The sequence below is a fragment of the Macaca fascicularis genome, chromosome 11 (genome assembly GCF_037993035.2).
Source record: "Macaca fascicularis isolate 582-1 chromosome 11, T2T-MFA8v1.1".
NCBI lineage: Eukaryota > Metazoa > Chordata > Mammalia > Primates > Cercopithecidae > Macaca > Macaca fascicularis.
The window spans coordinates 112,755,672-112,776,301 of NC_088385.1; the positions used below are offsets into that span (position 1 = coordinate 112,755,672).

Sequence of the window (20,630 nt, forward strand, 5' to 3'; positions counted from 1 at the left end):
AATCCAATAACATTTGAACCTTTTGCTGCTTAGAGCAAAGTGTTTGAGATTCATCTGTTGGAGAAAAAAGATTTTTAGAAAACAACCACATAAAAGTTACTTCCAACTTCTTTTACAAGCTCTATTTTAGAGTGAAGTGAAGAATTTCTGGGGCAAATTGTAGCCAGTTTTGAGGCCTGGAGGCAAGTGTCTCCTGAGATAAACCATATTGCCAAGCAAGCCTGGTGCCATGATTGTTTTGACAGTGTTCTCCCTCCTGAATTCCTCGCTTCTAAATACAACATTCCTCTTCAAATTTTTAACCTTTGCATTTTCCATTCTTAGAACATTATTCTCACTTTCCTAATTTTACTGCCCCCCTTCTTTTTCCATTTGCAAGGACAGTAGCAAGAATGTCATCAGTTCTCTCTGGGGTTTGATCTGGCAGAAGAAACAAACAAAAAAAAGCAGTAGTTTTGCAGAACCAAATGCTATTTCTGAGCTCTGTGGCTTTGCAGAGATTTTTATTTCTGCAAGAGGTTGTGTTTTAAGTATTATAGTCTTAGATTTCTGCTTGTTGCAGTGGACAGCCAAGCCTCAGTTTTAATTTCATATTACTTTGGCTGGTAATGATGAGTCTGGAAGATGAAACAGGAATCAGGAACAATTCTCCCATTCCATCTCTGCTAAAATCGTCCCTTGTTCATTTTCAGAGAGAGCTAACATTTAACAAGTAAAATGAAAGGAGTAGGAAGAAAAGAAATGATCCAGCACCCTAGTCCTAGCCAACGACAGCATCTCATTCTATGGGTGCGGTCGTCCAGATGTTAGCTCCTCCAGATGTGCAGCCCCATCAGTCCCAAGGCAGACCCACCTGTGCTAGAAGGCACTGATGTATATCTGAGGTCACACTGCTCATCTTCAAGTTACACAGTTAAATGAAAGATGTCCTATCTTTAGGTGCTAGGTGTTCTAAGCCCCGCTCTCCTCTACTGGGTCTGCAGATCATTCAGGCTTTGTGTTCCCAGAGGAAGGAGAAGAGACCATTTGTCCAAGGAAATATCTGTAATACATGTTAAGTGGCTTGTGAGAGAGCCCTCTCATTTATTGGCTGAAACATGAAACGGAAAACATGTGCAGTGAGCATAGGGCCCCCACCGGCTCTTGTTCCTTCTCAGGAAACAGAGTGATGAAGGATGGAACAAACACGTGAATTCAGGCAGCCCACATGCCTGGGTGTTTCACAATGCAAAAAGCATCTGTTGGGTGGAAGTCCTGGGCATTGGGTTCGGAATTTATACAGACAGATTGACTTCTAGTCTGTAGTGGGGATTCCATTCCTGCTGCTATGGGAATAGGTTTTTCCATTTAGCAAGAAGAAAGCAATCCTTATTCAACTATGTGTTTATTTATGTATTTGATGCACATTTACCGAATGCCAATGTCTGCATTAGGGACTGAGGAATAAGGCATAGACCTTACATTCAAGGAACTCATTCTCTAATGAGGAAAGAAAGAAAGAGAAACAAACATTTACAATAGAGTGGAGCCAGTGAGACTAGAGAAATGTACAAAAAATATTGGGAGGAAATCCGGGGAGTGTAGAGATCTGTAAATCTAGAGTACTGGATATTTGCTGCTTTTGGCCATCAAAGATCCATTTTCCCTTCCTCTTGATAATATTACTTCAAATTTTATTTGAATATTCATTTCACTCATACCCCGCTGGCTGCATCTCCAGCATCCCCTGATTGGTTGAAGCCAAGAAATACATCCCATGTCCCTCTGATCAGAATCATTGGTTCGGGGCATATAATCCAATTCAGTGTAATTCAGGAGGGGGCTTCTGGAGCAGAAGCTCATTTGCTCTTTTAAGAGAACTACTGAGAAACTCAGCCCTCATCCCTGCTGGATGGCTATGGCCTCCTGGAACCCTATGTTGCATGAGAGGGGCCATTCTTGGAATGGAAAAGACACCACAGAAGGTAGAGAGTAGGAATGAAAGGTAATGGAGGTTCGGTGCCTGTGCTGAACCACTGTAGCAAGCATTGTTTAAACCCATCTATCACCTGTGATTCATCTTCAGTGAGATGAATTCATAATCTCTTACTATTTAAGCCACTTTGGGTGGAGCTTTCTAATTCAGTTGACCCTTGAGCAACATGGATTTGAACTGTGTGGGTCCACTTATATACGACTTTCTTCTGCCTCTGCCACTCCTGAGACCACAAGACTAACCCCTCTTTCTTCTCCCTCACCTCAGCCTCATCCTCCTCCTCTTCCTCAGCCTACTCAACATGAAGATGACAAGAATGAAGATCTTTATGAGGATCCACTTCCACTTAATGAACAGTAAACATATTTTTTCTTATGATTTTCTTAACAACTTTTTTCTCTAGCTTACTTTTTTTGTAAGAATACAGTACATAATACAGAACATACAAAATATGTGTTAATCAACTGTTTATGTTATAGGTAAGGTAAACAGTAGAGTATTTGTAGTTAAGTTTTGGGAGAGCCAAAAGTTATACAAAGATGTTTTAATGGTGTGGGAGGTCGGTACCCCTAATCCCCACATTGTTCAAGGTCAACTGCACTTACACCAAAGATAGAGAATGTTTCAAAAAGGGAGAAGGATGTATACTAATAAGTGACAGTTCAGCATTCTGCTAAGCACTCTGTGTAACTTTCTTAAATCCTCACAATGCTCCTAGGAGGTAGATTATTTTTAACCCCATTTTGTGGATTAGAGAATCAAGGCTTAGAAAGGTTGACTTGCTCAAGGGTACATAGAGCAAATGTTGAATATTCTTAGGAGGTCTAATAAAATGGCAACTGAAAAATGTCCATTAGATTGAGCAATGCAAGGTGCACCAGAGAAATCTTAGAGAACTTAGAGAAAACATTTTGGGTGGGTGCTGAGAGAAAAGAGCTGGATTGAGGTGGACTGAGGTATGAATATGCAACAAGGAAATAGAGACAACTGTGTGGACATTTTGAAGCAGTTTGACATTAATCATGGCATTTAGATCAGTTAGGATGCTTTTGGATGCAAGTAATAGAAAACTATAATTCAAATTTTCTTAACAATAAGAACATTTATTTTTTTCACATAACAGGAAGCCCAGAGGGATGGGAGGCTAAAATGTTGGTAGCTTAAGTAGTTCAACAAAGTCATTAAGGACCTGGTTTCTCCAAGATCTTGTCTCAGAAAATACAGCAAGTGTCAAGAAAATAAAGATAAGGAGGCAACCAAGAGTCATGTCTTGAAGGACCTTATGGTGCCTTTGGGCACTTGTGCAATCCATAATTCCCAAAACTTTGCATGTATCAAAATCATTAAAAGAGCACAGATTTCCGATTCCAAAGGCCTGGGGAGAAGCCTGAGAATTTTCATTTTTTAACAATCCCCAGGAGGTGCTGAAGCTATTGGTCCCTGGGCCACACTTTAGGAAGCTCTGATGTAGAGGACAGAGCATTATTGAAGTCTTTCAGACAGGAAGTGACATGGCAAATTTTGCTTTTTTTGCTCAAGCTGCTAGGCCCAAGGAACTCTATCTCATATGGTTGCACCATAGGTTTTACCTAGCCTGCTTCTCAGGGGCATCAATGCTTTAAATAAGATATTATAGCCCTTCTTAACCTTCAGTGGAACAAGCCTTTTCTGTTGGATTGTTCCTGACCTCCTGTTGACTATGAAAATTATGTCTACCACTATATGGTCTATGTAAACTGACTAAAAGACCAGCAGAAATCAGAAAACCACCTTTATTGACTTTGCTTTCTACCCTGATCTTGTGTTATCCCTGGTGACTTCTTTCTCCATTAGTGCTCAAGAGCATTTCCAAAGTGTTTGTGAGTCTGACAAAGGGACAGAGCTGTTCTTGAATGAGACACCGCAAAGTCTGACACTTGGTTTTGTTTGTAAAAAGGGGCATGAACGTCATCTCAGCAGGCCTGTGGTGGTCGTCTAATGAGATGACAGATGTGAAAGCTCTCTGGGAATATCAAGCACAATTATTTCTAGCTTTAGGGATACAATTTTGGAGGAGGTTGAAGGAGGTGAGCCTGCTGGGTGCTAAGTGTTTCTGATGACCTCTCCTGTTGTTTTGAGATAAGCCCTAGATGCTGGCTTTTGATGTGTATTAGTTGGCTTCTGAGCGTACCCAAAAGATACCAAAGACAAAGATAAATTTTCAAGGCATTCAGTTTAGAATCCTAAGACTCCACAAGTTGTTAATCTGTGCTTTCTGCCTGATGTGGGAATCCTTTCTATGACATCCCCTTCAGGGTCACGTTCTTGCAGCACCTCTGGAGTGTGTTAAGTGTCACCTACCCATTACACATTGTATTATGTTGCTCAGCACATTGAGAATCAAATTTACAAAATTCTCCTTCAAACCTGTCCTTTATTCCACTGTGTTCTATCCCAGAAAACGGGCAGTAACATCCCAGTACTCCTTCATTCACTCACAAAAAATTTCTTATGCACCACATCCTTTTGCATGACCCCACATCCATTTTACTTGCTAACTATCTCTTCATTCACTTCTCTCTTAATTAACCACCAACACCACCACATTTTAAGCTACCAGTCCCTGTCACCTGCAGGACTGCAGTGGTATCCCATGAGATTCCCCAGGTGTACTCTGCCTCTATTCATGATTTGTAGCCAGAGTGACTTTTAAAATGCAAATCTAAGCATCACACCTGATGAAATATTTCCGTATCTTGCCATTGCTCTTAGAATAAAACCAAAATACGTCAGCATGGCCTACCAGGCCCAGATAACTTGACCCCTCTGTATTCCACCAACTTTGTATTGTACAGCTGGTACAATTGTACAGCTGGTACAAAAGCAGGCTTCCTTTTGCTTTTTGCATTCCAGCCATGTTAACTCTGACCAGAACCAGCCTCTTCCTCCCCTTCCCTACTCTTTGTTATCTCTTGCCCTTGAGATCATTCATTCATTCAATCACACACCTCAGTTCATCATTCATACCTCATATACTTAGTGTCATCTAACTAATCATCTTGCCCATCTGATTGGTACAAAATAGGCATTGTTGTTTCAATTTGCATAATTCAATATCTAGTCATCCTGAGCAACTCTGTATTATTATTCACCTTTTGGATTTCCTCTTCTGATTCTTGTTTATATCCTTTGCCCATTTTTAAAAACTTAGGTTTCCTGACCTTTTCTTTTTGATTGTTAAGACATCCTTATATATTCTGTATATTCATCTTTTGTCAGCTTTTTATATTGCAAAGACTTTCTCCCAATCTGTGTGATCTCCTTCGCTCTCTTTGAGGAAGGCAAGCACTAGGAGATGAGGCTGGCTATCTAGGTAGGGGCAGCTACTAGGAAAATCAGACAGATATCAAGGGGCAGTGCCAAGTTTAGAACCTTAGAACTCTGATGATTCCTAACAGCTCTGTACTTTTATTTATCAGTAACCATGAGGTTTCTAATACAAGATGGGGTCTAGCTAGCAGAGCTTGATATAGCCTCAAATAGCTTCCTACTAAAATGTATACAAAGTCAAAAAAAGAAAAAAGATAAAAATTCGTACCACCACCGATGAGCAGAATTTACATTAACCATAAGATCAATGGAACTGGATTAAAACAACTAATCAGTAGCATCCCAAACACGCTGTCTATCTGAAAGTGTCCCACAGTTTCGTATTCATGACTGGAAAGGCAAGGTCTAAGTTAGATATGGCAAATATACGTATGGGTGCCATTACACCTCCCTCCCAAATTCACGGCAGGCATCACTTATCTATCACAGCATTCCTTCCTACTGAGCTCAGATATGGATTCTGAATCCTTGCCAGCAGTGTTGCAGTTGCCACATGAAGTAAATGATTGGTCTCTAAACTGAAATTTGCCTGTTACCCATAGTCATTCTAACCAGAACATGGGCAGTGATCCCTCCTCATGCTGCATGCTATTAAGAGATGCACTGTCACTATCATTATGCTCCTCTTCTTTCCCTCTGATATGGTCAGGCTTTGTGTCCCCACCCAAATCTCATCTTGAATTCTAATCCCCATAATTCTCATATGTCAAGGGAAAGATCAGGTGGAGGTAATTGAATCATGGGGATGGTTTCCCCTATGCTATTCTCATGTAAGTGAGTGAGTTCTCATGAGATCTGATGGTTTTATAATGGGCTCTTCTCCCTTCACTTGGCACTTCTCCATCCTGCCAGCCTGTGAGGAAGGTGTCTTGTTTCCCCTTCACCTTCCGCCATGATTGTTAAGTTTCCTGAGGCCTCCCCAGCTATGCTGAACTGTGAGTCAATTTCCTTTATAAATTACCCAGTCTCAGGCAGTTCTTATTATTAGCAGTCTGAAAATGGATTAATGCACCCTCTTACCAAATTCAAATCACTTTTTTTTTCCTACATTCAGTCATAGACTGAAACTCTTACAAAAGTGCTGGGCAAAGAGTACCAGAGGGAGTGGCATGACACTTGCCTTCTGGAAGGCATATACACCACAAGTCAAGCAGGCAAGATGGATATGGGAACAGTGGTAAGAACTGCAATCAGAGTCAATCACAAAGAAAAAAAAATGAAAACTATAGGCTAAAGAATATGAACCAGGGAACATAGTGAAAAGGTCAAACATGTTTAATTGAAGTCCCATAAGGAGAAAAGGAATGGAATAAGACAGAAGCGATACTTGAAACATTTATGACTGAGGCTGATGTGAAATGATAAGATATTAATACACATATTCAAGAAGGCTCCCCAGATTCCAAGCATGATCTTAAAAAAAAGAAATCTAGACATAATCATAGTAAAATGTCAGGCAAACAAACATATGAAGATGATGTCCAAAGAATCAACAGTTAGACTGACAAGTAACTTTTTAGTAGCAACAACAGAAACTGGAACACAACAGAATGATAACCTCAGCGGAACTGCATTGCCTCAACGGGAAATGAAAGAAAACAATGGGCATCTAAGAATTCTCTGCATTGAAAAATCACCCACACAGCCATTTGCACACTGAAACTGAAGGAGTTTGAACCAACAGACATGCTACTAAAAATATTCTGAAGTATATTATTCAAACAGGGGAAGGATTCCATAAGGAAAACTGAAGATGCAGGAAAAATGAAGAGACACAAAAGTGGTAAAAAAAGAAAAATGAGTAAATCTAAGAGCATATGCATATTCATTACAACAGAAATACAAGGAAAAATAATAACATATTGGAGTCAGGTTTAAAACGTATTTTTGGAGACAATTAAAATTCAAAATGACAGGAGTATATACACTAAGAAGAGGTAAATGGAATTTAAAAGTTCTTAGTCCATTACATTGTTCAGGAGAAAAGTAGCATATATATTATCATCAGTTCTATTTATCAAGAACACAACCTGCATTGAAAAGACAAAGTTTATTTGTAAAACTATTAACCATGCTTATCTCTAGATTGTAGGACTATATGTGTTTTTTTTCTGCTTCTTGATAATGTTTTATATTTTCCCATCTTTTTTTCCTTTTCTTTCATTTTTTTTTTTTTTGAGACAGGGTCTCTCTTTGTCACCTAGGCTGGAGTGCAGAGGCGCAATCTTGGCTCACTGCAACCTCCACCTTCCGGGTTCAAATGATTCTCATATGTCAGCTTCCCAAGTAGCTGGGATTATAGGCGTGTGCCACCACGCTTAGCTAGTGTTTTGGTATTTTTAGTAGAGATAGTGTTTTGCCATGTTGGCCAGGCTGGTCTCGAACTCCTGGCCTCAAGTGATCCATTTGCCTTGGCCTCCCAAAGTGCTGGGATTACAGGCGTGAGCCACTATGCCTGGCCCACTTTCCAATTTTCTACAATGAGTATACAATACTTTTATAAATAGAAAGTAATAAAATATTAAAAATATAAAAAGCCATTTGTAATGTAAGAAAATAATATAATTTTGCCACTGTTAAGGACATAGTAAAAGACTTTCCTGCACTAGGAGAAATGTCAGCATCAGTGACTTCGAGACCATATCTAATACTAAAATTCGAAGTATTTGATATAATATCTTTTTGGCCAATCAAATTTCACTCTGTCAAGGAGTAAGAACAGCAAAGCAATCTCCAGATAGCATATGTGATTAACAGACTTACTCAGATAATCATTGCAACTCTCATCCGAAAACGAAACCGGAACTCAGACACTATCTGTTTCACATTCCTTCCTAACTTGATGTAGTCAAGGAGTCTAGAAGCTTCAATCCTGCAACAGGAATAAAACAATGTTTCAGCCTAGAGACTTTCAGTTTGTTTCTGCCCACTTCTGGATCCGCTTGGGAATATGTGTGATACTGCGGCCAAATTTCCCCTGGGATATCTTGAGTTTGGATCCCTGACTCTGAAGCCAATGTGCCATGTAATCTTAGAGAAATTCACAAGCCAGTGCCTTACTTTCTGGCTATGTAGGAATAGGAAGAAGGGCAGGGCTGGAAGTGATAACTTCCCTGAAGAATGTTGGAAAACTCCCTAACACTTTGCACAGCTCTGAGATAGTGTGAGCAGGGGTCAGACTCCACCAAAGGTCAAATGGACACATGCCCAGTGACCTGGGGATACCAGGGGTGGGGAGCAGAGGGGTGGCCTAAACTTCGTGCACTTTCCACAAAGACGGATGGAAGCAGATGTGGCTCTGGCTCTCAGGAAAGGAAGTCTATCCTAGTATACTCACATCCTGAAGATTTGCCCAGCCTACTCAGCAGAGGCCATTGGACCTTGGGTGTGATGTTAAGAGCCAAATCCTAAATACCTTGAGCCTTCTCCAATTCTACAGTAGTGGGAAAACATCTTGTGTTGGTTGACCATGAGATAGCCTGCCAAGAGGGAGAAGAGAAGGCTCTGCTGTTTGCAGCATCTTTCCATGTGGGTGTGGGTGTGACACATGCCCCTAGCACAGAACAGGCACCACAGCATCTGATGCCCCCTGAGAATTCTGGACACTTATTCAGAAGGGACCTCCAATGCTCACCGGATGCTTGACTTCTTTTCCATTATCTTCAACAAATAACCATGTGCCAGCTGTTTTAACAGCTCCAGAAACACGAAACTCACTCCCTAACTTAGCGGCCTGATTTCAATTTTTTTTTTCATGTCTCTTAGAAATTATTTCCTTATAAAGACCAGAAACTTATCTCCTTGTATGTCTTTTCTTTCTAGTCTTACATGGAATGACCATATTATTTATTGTCCAAAGACAGGCTCATGCTTGAAACTAAATAGGGGAACTATTAATAATTGCATCCGGAAAATAGGGGTAACCTGGAACTCTCTTTTGGCAAAACAAGACATACAGACCATCCCAGCCTTAGGTTTATCCCAGGGATAACTAGAACAAGCTTGTCCCTCTTCCTTCAGTGTCACTGAAATTTGAAGGTGCTTAAATTGCCCCCTGAGTCTTCTCTCCTCTAGAATAAACAAGAGAGGCTGGTTTCTTTAGTAGAAAGAGAATCAGACTGAGAACAAGAAATATTTGTGTAACTTTTGGGGCCTTCATCAGAGGTAATTGCCTCCCAAGATCCAATGTTATATCCTGGTATCCAAGAAAAGAAAGCAATTTGTAACATTCTGAAATGTGAAAAGTCTGTGAGAAGGAAGTGAGATGAGCTATACGAATTGTGAAGCATAAATTGTGGTTTTATTTGTTCTGCAGAAGCATTAAAAAGTTGCAAATTTTTAAGAGGCAAGATAGCATGGCGGTCGTGGATGCCAAATTTTGGTCTGCAGGCCTGAAGCTGAGCTGGTTGCATCAGAATCTGCTGGGAAATGGTTTGAAAATCAGACTCCTGGGCCTGACCTCAGAATCTCCAGAGGGGCCTGTAGTATTTGTATTCTGAAAAGTTGTGGAAGCAATTCCAATGAAGAGCCAAGTTTGAGACCCACCAGCAAAATGACCAAGAGCACCAACTTTGGTGCCATTCACTCATTGACTTCACACATATTTATCCATCACTTACGATGTGCCAGACATTTTCTAGGCCCAGGAAAGCCACACACAGTAGACACACACACACACACACACACACACACACACACACACACACACACTCAGTATAAATTTCAAAAGATTTGTGGTTAAGGGCCAGTCTGATATCACTAGCTATGTGGCTCAACTTCCCAACATCTTAGTTTCCAACTCTATGAAATGAGGATGATGATACCTACCCTATAGGGTTGTTGTGATGTTTAAGTAAGGTAATGTATGTAAAGTGCTTACCCCAGTGGCTGGTCCACAGTGAGCACTCAATAAATGTTAGTTACGTAGACCATACCATGTTGATGGTGTTGTCAAAAGCAATGACAGTGAAAAAGCTAGAAACAGAACGCAAAGAACGTTTACTAGTTTCATCCCATGGATACATTGAAAGACAACCTACGATCACATCCAAGTTTTCTGTGAACCTTGCAGCCACTTTTTCACTATGATTTTGCATGGTTTTTCTTTAGAGATTCCATCCAACATTAATGTTCTATAAACCCCAAACCACTCATATGTGCCAAAACAAAACAAAACAAAACAAAACCCTTCCAGCATTTGGCCATACTGCTGGCTTTCTTCTAGACCATTCCAGCTCCTGGTGCTTGCCTTGACGTGGGATCCAGGAGTCAAATGCATCATTCCAGGCATGATCTGAATTTTAAAATATATAGTAAAAGAAATGACAAGGGAATTATAGTAAGGAGTTGAGCTATCACTTCTATCTTACCTATCTTACCATTCTAGTTACTATACATGGGCAGGTCTCAAGCCAGGTTCATCTCAATAGTTGAGATAAGGCAAAAAGAAGATGGACAGAGATGGAAAGGATATGTGGAATAAGACCACCAGGGAGTGAGGCCGGGTTATGGAGGAGGAGGCTGAGAAGCTGCCTATTTTGCAGGCAATAGCTTTTACTCCTCCAAGGAGGTCAGCAGAGATTTTAATGAGAACATCTTGGCCAAGGCCATGATTCACTGTCCAAAACTGGGCTGGGCCCCTCACACTGGGAGAATTTCACAGTTTTTCACATTATTCCCAAACCCCACTCCTCTGTTTAAGAATGTCACTCAGAGTTTATTACTAAAAGGGTCCAAATGTCTCCATTCATATGTCCTAAGGGGCCAGAGACTTGGGAAGAGTAGCAGTGGCTATGAGGGCAGCCAGGAGCAGGGATAAAGGGCAGTTCTGGGAGACATTAGGAAGACAGCTCCTCGGAGGGAAAGCTCAGCTCTCTTTGTTCACACAATCTGGGTTCAGAGCCCTGAAAAGAAGCAAACACTGAAATGCAATGGAAGAACAGGAAGTTGGAAGGAAGAGCAGCTTCCAAGAGGCAACTGGCCAACTATAGTACTGCCATGTGCATGTACATAGCCTGGGCATTGCACAGTTCCGGAGGGTGCCATCCATACAGGGAAGAAATAAGCAGATGTTTTCTGCAAAGGACCAAATAATAAATATTTCTGGTTTTGCAAGTCATACAGTCTCTGTCACAACTATTCAATTCTGTCATTGTAATAAGGGTTGTTGAATAACACACAGGACACCATGTATTTTTATTTGCTAAATATGGCAACCCTATTTGTACGTAACAGCAGCCATATACAGTACATAAACAAATGGGCACGGCTGTGTCCCAGTAGAATTTTGTTTATAAAAGCAGGCAGTAGAGCAGATTTGATGATGATATGAATGACAATCCCTGGAGTTTTGCAGTGCAGCAGTGCTTTCCAGCCAAGAGTGCCAACAAGGCACCCAGTTTCCAAATGGCATGGTGGGTAAAGCAATGATTTTCAAACGTGTTTGACTATAAGCCTTACAGTAAGATACACATTTTAAACCATGATTAAGCTTCACAAAAACATACTTAACCACACTAAGTGTGATATACTACATCTTATTATATTCTGTTCAATTTTTTAAATGTTGGTGCTAACTTTACCATCTTCTTTTTTTCTTTCTTTTTTTTTTTTTTTTTTTTTGAGACGGAGTCTCGCTCTGTCACCCAGGCTGGCATGAAGTGGTGCGATCTCGGAACTTTACCATCTTCTAAGGGATTTTCTGGACTTTCAGCCAGAAGATCTGAGTTTCAGTCTTAAATTCTAATTCTTGCCAACAATGCATCCTTAGAAGAATTACCTCATTTGAGAATTTACATTTGGAAATGGGGTTCATAATCATTTCAGAGTGACTTTGTGCGACAAACATGATATAGTTCAGTTTCTCAAACTGTTGTGTAATTACCATTGGTGGTACCTGAGATGGTTTTAGGTGCACAGGTGAACACTGTATGCACTTATTTTAATTATTTATGAAAACATACAACTTATGTCAAATGTATAATGTTACCTGTAATATAAAGCTTCCTTTTAAAAGAAACTGATTTTTAAAATAGGATAATTTACATAAAGACAAATATTAAGCAAATGACACTACAAGTTATAAGTGAAAGTTGTGAATTTGCACAAGTGGTAAGTAAGTGAAGTTTAGGAAGCTTAGAGATGATGTATGAGCAAGTACAACCTAAAAGATGGTAGGAGTGACATGGTGGCCCCTTGTAGACTTGAGCTAAGTGCCTGATTCACTGTGAATTCCTCAGCACTGAGAATTGGATTGACTCACAATCGGTGCTCAATATGTGATTATAACAAATGGATGAATGGATGATAGATGGATGGATGGATGGACGGATGGATGGATGGATGGATGATTGTTGGGTGGATAGATGGATGATGGATAATGAATGGAAGGGTAGATGAGTGATGGATGGATGGATGGATGGATGGATGGATGAGTGAATTGGTAGATGAATGATGGGCAGATGGATGGATGGTGGATGATGAGTAGATGGATGATGGATTAATGGATGGATGAATAAATGATGAATGATGGATGATGGATGGATGGGTGGATAGATTCATAGAAGAATGGGGAAATGAATGAAATAATTAAACACTGACCTTTTGGAGTCAGAAGAACTTAGTTTAGAGTTACAAAAGATGAAGCATGGTGTCAAAGGTGTCAGTGACTTCAGGGCCTGGGGGTGGGAGGGTGGGGGCAGATATTCTTGCTCTGAGGTGTCTTCTGGATGTTAAAACCCTCTATACTGCCACAATTAATACTGAGACATGGAAACATCAGGCTGAAACAGGAAACACTGAGCTGATGTCAGCTCTGTTGCCCACATAGAAATGTCATTCCTGGACATAGGCACTTGCAGTAAATATCTAGTGAAGAGAGTAGGAATAGGAATACCTACAACTATAAATCCCTGGAAATGTTGACTCATGTAAGTTTGAACTTCTAGCCATTTGCTGATGAGAATGGCACCTTGTAGGTGCAGTCCACGGGTACAGAGGGCACCAGGGACCAGCAGCAGTCACCTGTCAAAAGGATAAGGAAACTCAAGTGCATTGGGCTGCCCCACTCAAGTAGAAGCTCCCATAATAGGTCAAATTCCAACAGAGGGGATTTTTGCATTGGCAGAGAGGGAATGATATCTTATATGACAAATGAGAGCCCTTATAATTCAAACAGTCTCTACTTCTTTTATGAAGAAATGTTTTGAAAAACATGAGGTGCTCAACTTATTTTTTTCATCCCAGGACATACCCATCTGCTTTGACCTTCCAGTTTGATGCTGAAAAATTTAAAGTGATACTATTTTCATCTCTTCCTTCATTTCAGTGCAGAAGAACCCTGATGAACAGACTCATAGAGAAAGCAATTTTTACAGACAGAGGGGAACTGTGGAAAGTTGGTGACGGTCCAGCCTCTGTAGAGAAATTCTGAGTCCCCATTTGCTGGCATGTTCTGCCACCTCTCTGTGCCTCAGTTTCCATGTCTGTAAAGCAGGGAAACATCTATGGAGCTGTTGTGAGGATTAAATGAGTTAACAAAGGCAAAGCATCTTGAAGTTTCTGGAACATAGTAAGCACCCAATAAATGTGACCTAATTTTATTCTGTGTACTTACTTTGTACCAGAAAATTTCACTTCAATAATGTTATTTAATCTTTAAAAATTAAAAATTATTCCTAGTTTCCAGATCAAAGGTTACGTGACTTACCAACATCTAGCAAATAGTAAAAGTAGGATACAAACCAAAGTCCTTATCTTCTTGTCTTTCCTGCAATCTTATGCTACTGTGCTAATCTGATTTACCACTTAAAAGCTATTTCCATAAAGCATGAATTCAATTAGGTTTATATTTTTAAACTTTTGATCTAACAATACAATGGATCCCCTTTCTGTCCATCTTTATTTTTTTGTCGTGTGTGTGTGTGTGTGTGTGTGTGTGTTTCGAGGTTGAGATACTTAACCTGATTCTTAAATTTGACTCTAAACACCTTGAAGGCAAACTTCGTTTCATCTGTATCATATGACTTGGTGGAAAGGTATATACAGAGGAAGGATTTGGTGACAAGAGATGGCTTATGGTAGCCCCCGCCTGGCGTGGGCCCCTACTTTCCCACCAAGGCTAATTTAGAAGGTGGAGGGTGCCAAAGGCAGTTGGAAATATTAGAGGTTGTCCTTTGCTTGCCACCTTCTTCCAGGACCCACGTGTCTTCCAGCCCCCTTCCCAGACCTAGTTCTACCCTCAGTACAAGACATCTCAGCCTCTGAGAGACTATAAGGTAGGAAAGATATGGGCATAAATGAAGATGGGAAGGAGAAAGGAGTGAGAACATTGAGAGAAGTTTTTTTCTCAGTGGTTTGTGATTTTCACTAAAGAAGGAAACAAGGGCATGGCATGAGTGAGGGAAGGTGGGCGGGAGCCTAGAATGAAATGGGAGAGAGATGACTCAACGGGAAAAAGCAATGCCAGAAGACCGTGAGGGCCATCTACTAAGGAAGCCAAGAATGCGACTTCATTATTTCACACTAACTGTTCCTTTCTTAGAAAAAATAGCTTGGACTCTTGAAACATCAGGCTGTGGTCTCTAGGTCCCTTTGAGGATGGATGGTGGTATGGTTTGGCTATGTCTTTACCCAAATCTCATCTTTAATTGTAGCTCCCATAATTCCCACATGTTGTGGGAGGGACCTGGTGGGAGATCTTTGAATCATGATGGCAGTTTCCTCCATACTGTTCTCCTGGTAGTGAATAAGTCTCACGAGATCTGATGGTTTTATACAGGGAAATCCCTTTTGCTTGATTCTCTCATTCTCTCTTGCCTCTGCCATGTAAGAAGTGTTTTTCCCCTTCTGCTATGATTGTGAGACCTCCCCAGCTACGTGGAACCTCTTTTTCTTTATAAATTACCCAGTCTCAGGTTTGTCTTTATCAGCAGCGCGAAAACAGACTAATACAGATGGTGAGTCTTTCAGCTCTGTGTGGATTCATTCAGCCACCACATAAACCTATATTGAACACATACTATGTGCTGGGAAGTCCAATGGGCTCTGAGGACACAATGGTAGTAGAAATAAAAAATGCCTCTGCTTTCATGGAACGTACAGTCTGATGTGGGAGATGATCAATAAGCAAAAAACAGCCACTTTCATAAATAAGAAAACAGAGTATGAGGAGGGAGAATAATGGGGAACACCTTCTGAACTCCGGGGATTGTTCAGAGATGGCCTTACAGAAAGCGGGACAAGAGCATCCAGGCTGAGGGAACAGCCTGTGTGGAGGGGGCCAGAGGAGAAAGGAACTCATCAGGACAAGAGCCTAAAGTGCAGGGAGCAAGGGGCAGAGAGGACAGAGAGATTGATAGAGGGCTAGGCAGGTCAGGTGGGGCCTATCAGGGTTTGGATTTTAATTTGAGGGTCTTTGAAAGCCAACTGGGACATCCACCTTTGTACCTGATGAGGCTCTCTTCCCAGCAATGTCCAAGTTGAACATTCTAAAAGTTTTAGGTTAAGGTAGTATCTTTGCGTCATCTACACTGTCCCCAAGCTCTCAGGACCAGACAGCATATTTAGGAAATGCCTGGGGAGTAGGGTCACACTAAACACAAACATTTTTGTCTTAAGAGGGCTCACCACCTTGGACCACATCCCCCAAAACCACTGGGAAGCTTTGTAAACATACAGATGGATGCCTGGGCTCCACCTCAGGCCCTCTGCATCAGAATCTTGCGGGGGTGGAGGTGGGTAAAGTCAAGCCCTAGTTGTGACTTTACTGTCTCACAGAGTTCCAACTTGCCTCTTCAGGCTCATAAAATCTCCATCATACCAAACACGGAGCCCAAAGAGAATGGCTTTCCCTCTGTTGATAATGACTCAACCAAAGCATTCCTCCCCTGCTTCGTTTACCTGCCGTGGGCCTCTTAGCAAAGCACACCTGTCCATCTGTCAATATTTACTCTGTCTGCTGCCCTCAACAAAAGAAGGGAAAATTGTTTTCACTGTCAAGCTAGTGTTTATACAAAGGATTTGTAGACTTTCTCAGAGCTATGGAAAATCCATCACCCTCAGTTAACCTGTGCCCTTAATGGGATGGTAGCTTTTCTCCCACCATCCCATCCATCAGGATGACAGTATGTAGCTTGTCAACCAGTAAGCATTCAGGTTGAAAATGATTTCACCCAAAAACCTGGGGAGACAGATGCTTGAAGTGTAACCCAATCTCACAGAGTGAAGCCTGCCCTTCTGATTACAGAGGACAGCCGCAGTGGGGCTTCATCTAGGACCCAATGAGAGGAGATCCACAAATGCCAAGACACTTATAAGAAGCCAATATTCTTCAGCACTCAGAAAGCTTATCAGTCCATTACATCTGCTCCAATCAATACTTCACCCAGTGTAACTTCCAAGGGAGGGTTCTACTGCTATTGAGTCAAAAGAAATTGAGATTCATACTGCTGGAACCAAGCAATGCTCAGAGACATGCACTCCTGAGAGGTGGCTGGGCTTGGCTCCCAGGGAGAACAATGTTCACCATTGAATCAACTGCCTGGCTCCAATGGGCTTTGGACATCCAAGCCACCTGGGACAGACACACTAAAAAGTCATTTGCAGGGTGCAGGAGGAAAAGCTAATCTGATCACTGCTTTTATCATTCAGAAGAGGCCTTGAGGTTTATGGACCAATCCAAGGGGTAAAAATCAAACCACATCTGTGAAAGGGCTTTGGTGCCCACGTACACTCTGCTAGAAGTGCAGCCCAGACCTGCTGCCCCAGCTCCCACGGCATGCCCAGTGCCAAGCTGGGCACTAAGAAGTAAACCAAATGATCTGCGTGACTCACAGAGCATCTGTAGCAGCCTTCAGAGGGGCTCAAACTCATCACAAAATGCATGGAAGAATCTGGGGGATCCTGGCTCTCGATGGGGGAAAAATAATAATAATAACAGATATGTCATTTACTGTGTATACTACCATATGCCAGGAAAAGATTGATAAATGTTAACTCATTGAATTAAAACTCAATCCAACTCCCTGGGATAAGTCCTGTTATCTTTAGAAAGGGGAGAAAACTAGGACCCACCCCAGCGGAGTGTTCTGGGATGGAATCTCAATAAAAGAGTATCTAGAATGTGCTTAGTACCTAGAATAAAATAGTATCTAGAATGTGCTTAGTATCTGGAATAAAATAGTATCTAGAATGTGCTTAGTATCTGGAATAAAATAGTATCTAGAATGTGCTTAGTATCTGGAATAAAATAGTATCTAGAATGTCCCAGCATGTTTAGGCCCTCAGGGAGTGTTAGATACTTTTTATTATGATGATTATTACTGCTACTACTACTTTTATTAGTCTCATTTTACAGCTGAGAAAACTGAGGCTTGGAGAGGTTATGGGATTAGCTGAAGGTCACACGGGCAATGAGCAAGAGCCAGCATCAAAAGCTAGGTCTTCCAGCTCTGGAGAGTGACGTCTTCTCTGTCAGGCTGTAAAAGACCTGTTCTGCTCTAACTGTGGGTGCGGTGTGAGGACCTCACTTCCTCCAGAAAGAATCTGGGGCCAGCACAGGATCTATTCCTGGGTACCTCGGTCGTGGTGTACTGCCGCCCTCACACTGTTCGCACCCACCTCCTACACGGACTGGGGCGCACTCCGTAAGCTGCCCCAGCTCTCCTGCTCCCTGGAAACAGGCAGCCCTGCTCAGGGCACTGGCGCATCCCAGGACCTGTTCTCCAGGCCAATCCCGGGGAGGCCGCAGTGTGAGACCCCACACCTCCTCCACTGGAGGCCCTTTGCCAGGGACGCAGGGGAAACAGGACTCCTCACCTCTGAACCTTGGCTCTCTCCCTTCCTAAGCCTCTTAAGCTGGCTGGGCCCCCCAGAGAGGAAAAAAGTTCCTTTGTGAGGGGAACCGACTCTCTCATCACCAACTCCCCAGGGAGTATGAGACTGGTATATTGTTTTTCTTCTTGCTGCCATAACAAATTCCCAGGTACTTTGTGGCTTAGAAGGACAAAAATTACTGTTAACATTTCTGGATGCCAGAAGTCAAAAATGAATCATACAGGGCTAAAGTCAAGGTGTTGACAGAGCTGGTTCCTTCTGGAAGCTCCAGGGGAGAATCTGTTCCTCGCCTCTTTTAGCTTCTAGAGGCCACCTGCATTCTGTGGCTCATGGCCACATCACTCCAATCTCTGCTTCCTGTCCTACCTCCTCTGACTCTGATCCTCCCACCTTCCTCTTCTAGGGACCTTGTGATTGCAATAGACTCACATAGATAATAGAGAATGATCTCTCATCTCAGGATCCCTAACTTTATCATGTTTGCAAAGCCTTTTTTACCATGTAAGGGAACAGTTTTGCAGGTTTTGAAGATTATAATGTGGACATCTTTGAGGGCCATGATTCAGACTAGCACAACTGGGTTTCTTCAACAAGCTTTGACTGCACTCCAGCCAGACCTAGGCACTGTGCTGGGCACTAGGCACTCTGTTCAAGGCCTCCAAAACAGCTAGACGTGTTGATGTGAGTGCCCCCATGTTCATAGCTTCTTGGAGGTACAGATTACTTCTTGTTTGACTCCCTCCTTTGTGCTAAGCACATGCTAATAGCTAAGAGTTATTATATGCCAGGTTCTATCCAGAACACCATAAAATCTATGATAAGCATTGATGCTCACAAGACATCACAGATGGGGAAATCAGGGATCTGGGGCATCTTACCTTTCCTAAGTCCTGCAGCTAGTGAGGAAGGGCCATGATTGAAGCCTGGTCAGTCTTACCCCTCAGTCTCTGCCTATAACCACTGTTCCACCTGGTCTCTCAAATAGCAGTTCTCAAAAAGCACCTGTGGAAAGGAGGAAATGGAAGACATAGGAAACTAGAACTACACATTCAGGGGGGTGGAAAGGAGGAAATGGAAGACATAGGAAACTAGAACTACACATTCAGGGGCTGAGCTCTTGAGTGTCATAAATGACACTCCCTTTTCATGAAAGGGAGGCTAGAAAGAGAGGCTAGAAAGGAGGGGGTCCCAAAGCCTCTAGGTAGGCTCTGCCAAGTGCACACCCCGTGGGCTTAGAGGAGGGCTGGAATCTCAGGAGGCTCCCCATGAAGTCATGCATATTTGATTACAGGTGCCCCCCAACTCCTGGGTGCATCCTGGGGAAAGGAGCATACCTGCTTTTCCTAACCATCTTCTATTTCAGGACCAGCACAGTCTCCGCGCACAGTAGGGGTTTGATTAATACATTTTGATTCCATGACATGACTTCGAGGTGCACTGAATACACATTCTGACCCGATCCTGAATAGGTAAATGTTAAAAGGCAAGAATCAACCAAAGCCAAGGTCACAGCAGACCGTGAGCCTCACAGAGGAAATCTGGGATGATCCTAGTCTGTTTCCCCGAGAATGTAGGGCCTGAGTCAGAGGATTTATGAGAATTATATCACTCCATAGGGACCATCCCTGGGCACAGGGGTGAAGACAAGGGCAAGGAGGTAAGGAAGGAGGGGGCATTAGCTTTCCATTGCTGTGTAACAAATTACCCCCCACACTCAGTGGCTTAAAACAACAAGCATTTATCATCCCACAAGGTTTTGAGGGGCAGGAACCTGGGAGGCTGGGCTCAGTGGCTGGCCTCCCCCAGAGCAAGTGATGAGAAAGAGGAATTTGAGAGAGTGTGTATTAGTGTGCTTGGGCTGCCATAACAAAGTACTACAGACTGTGTGGCTTAAACAACAGAAGTTTGTTTTCTCACCATTCTGGAGGCTACAAGTCTGAGAGCAAGGTGGCTGCCAGGCCAGTTTCTCTTGAGACCTCTCTCCTTGGCTTGCAGACAGCCGCCTTCTCACAGCGTCCTCACATGGCCTTTCCTCTGTGCATGGGTGTCCCTGCTGTCTCTCTGAGTGTCCAGACATCCTCTTCTGAAAAATACAACAGTCACATTGGATTAGAGACCTTCCTTGTGGCCTCATTTTAGCTTAATCACCTCGATCATGACCTTATCTCCAAATACAGTCCCATTCTGAGGCACAGGGACTAGGGCTTCAACATGTGAATTTTGAGGGAACACAATTCACCCCTTAACAGAGAGAGAGAGAGAGAGACCCCAACAAGGAAGCCAGAGTGGTTTCATAACCTAACCTTGGATGTGACATCTCATCCCTTCTGCCAAAATCTATTCTCTACAAGGGAGGCAATAAATACAGCCCACACTCAAGGGGAGAAAAGTGGAACTCCATCTGTTGAGTGGATGAATATCAAAGAACTTGTGGACATATTTTTAAATCCAC

General features: G+C 42.3%; 1 long non-coding RNA gene across 1 annotated transcript in view; it reads right to left on the reverse strand.

Moving 5' to 3' along the window:
• Positions 1–20,263, reverse strand: part of LOC123567577 (uncharacterized) — a 70,529-nt gene extending 50,266 nt beyond the window's left edge. Inside the window, exons 1-3 of the long non-coding RNA XR_006690616.3 lie at positions 20,096–20,263; positions 19,513–19,639; positions 19,057–19,180 (exon numbers count right to left, since the gene is read on the reverse strand). This is a non-coding gene — a long non-coding RNA (uncharacterized lncRNA). The remainder of the gene's footprint in view (positions 1–19,056; positions 19,181–19,512; positions 19,640–20,095) is intronic.
• Between the last annotated feature and the right edge of the window lie 367 nt (positions 20,264–20,630).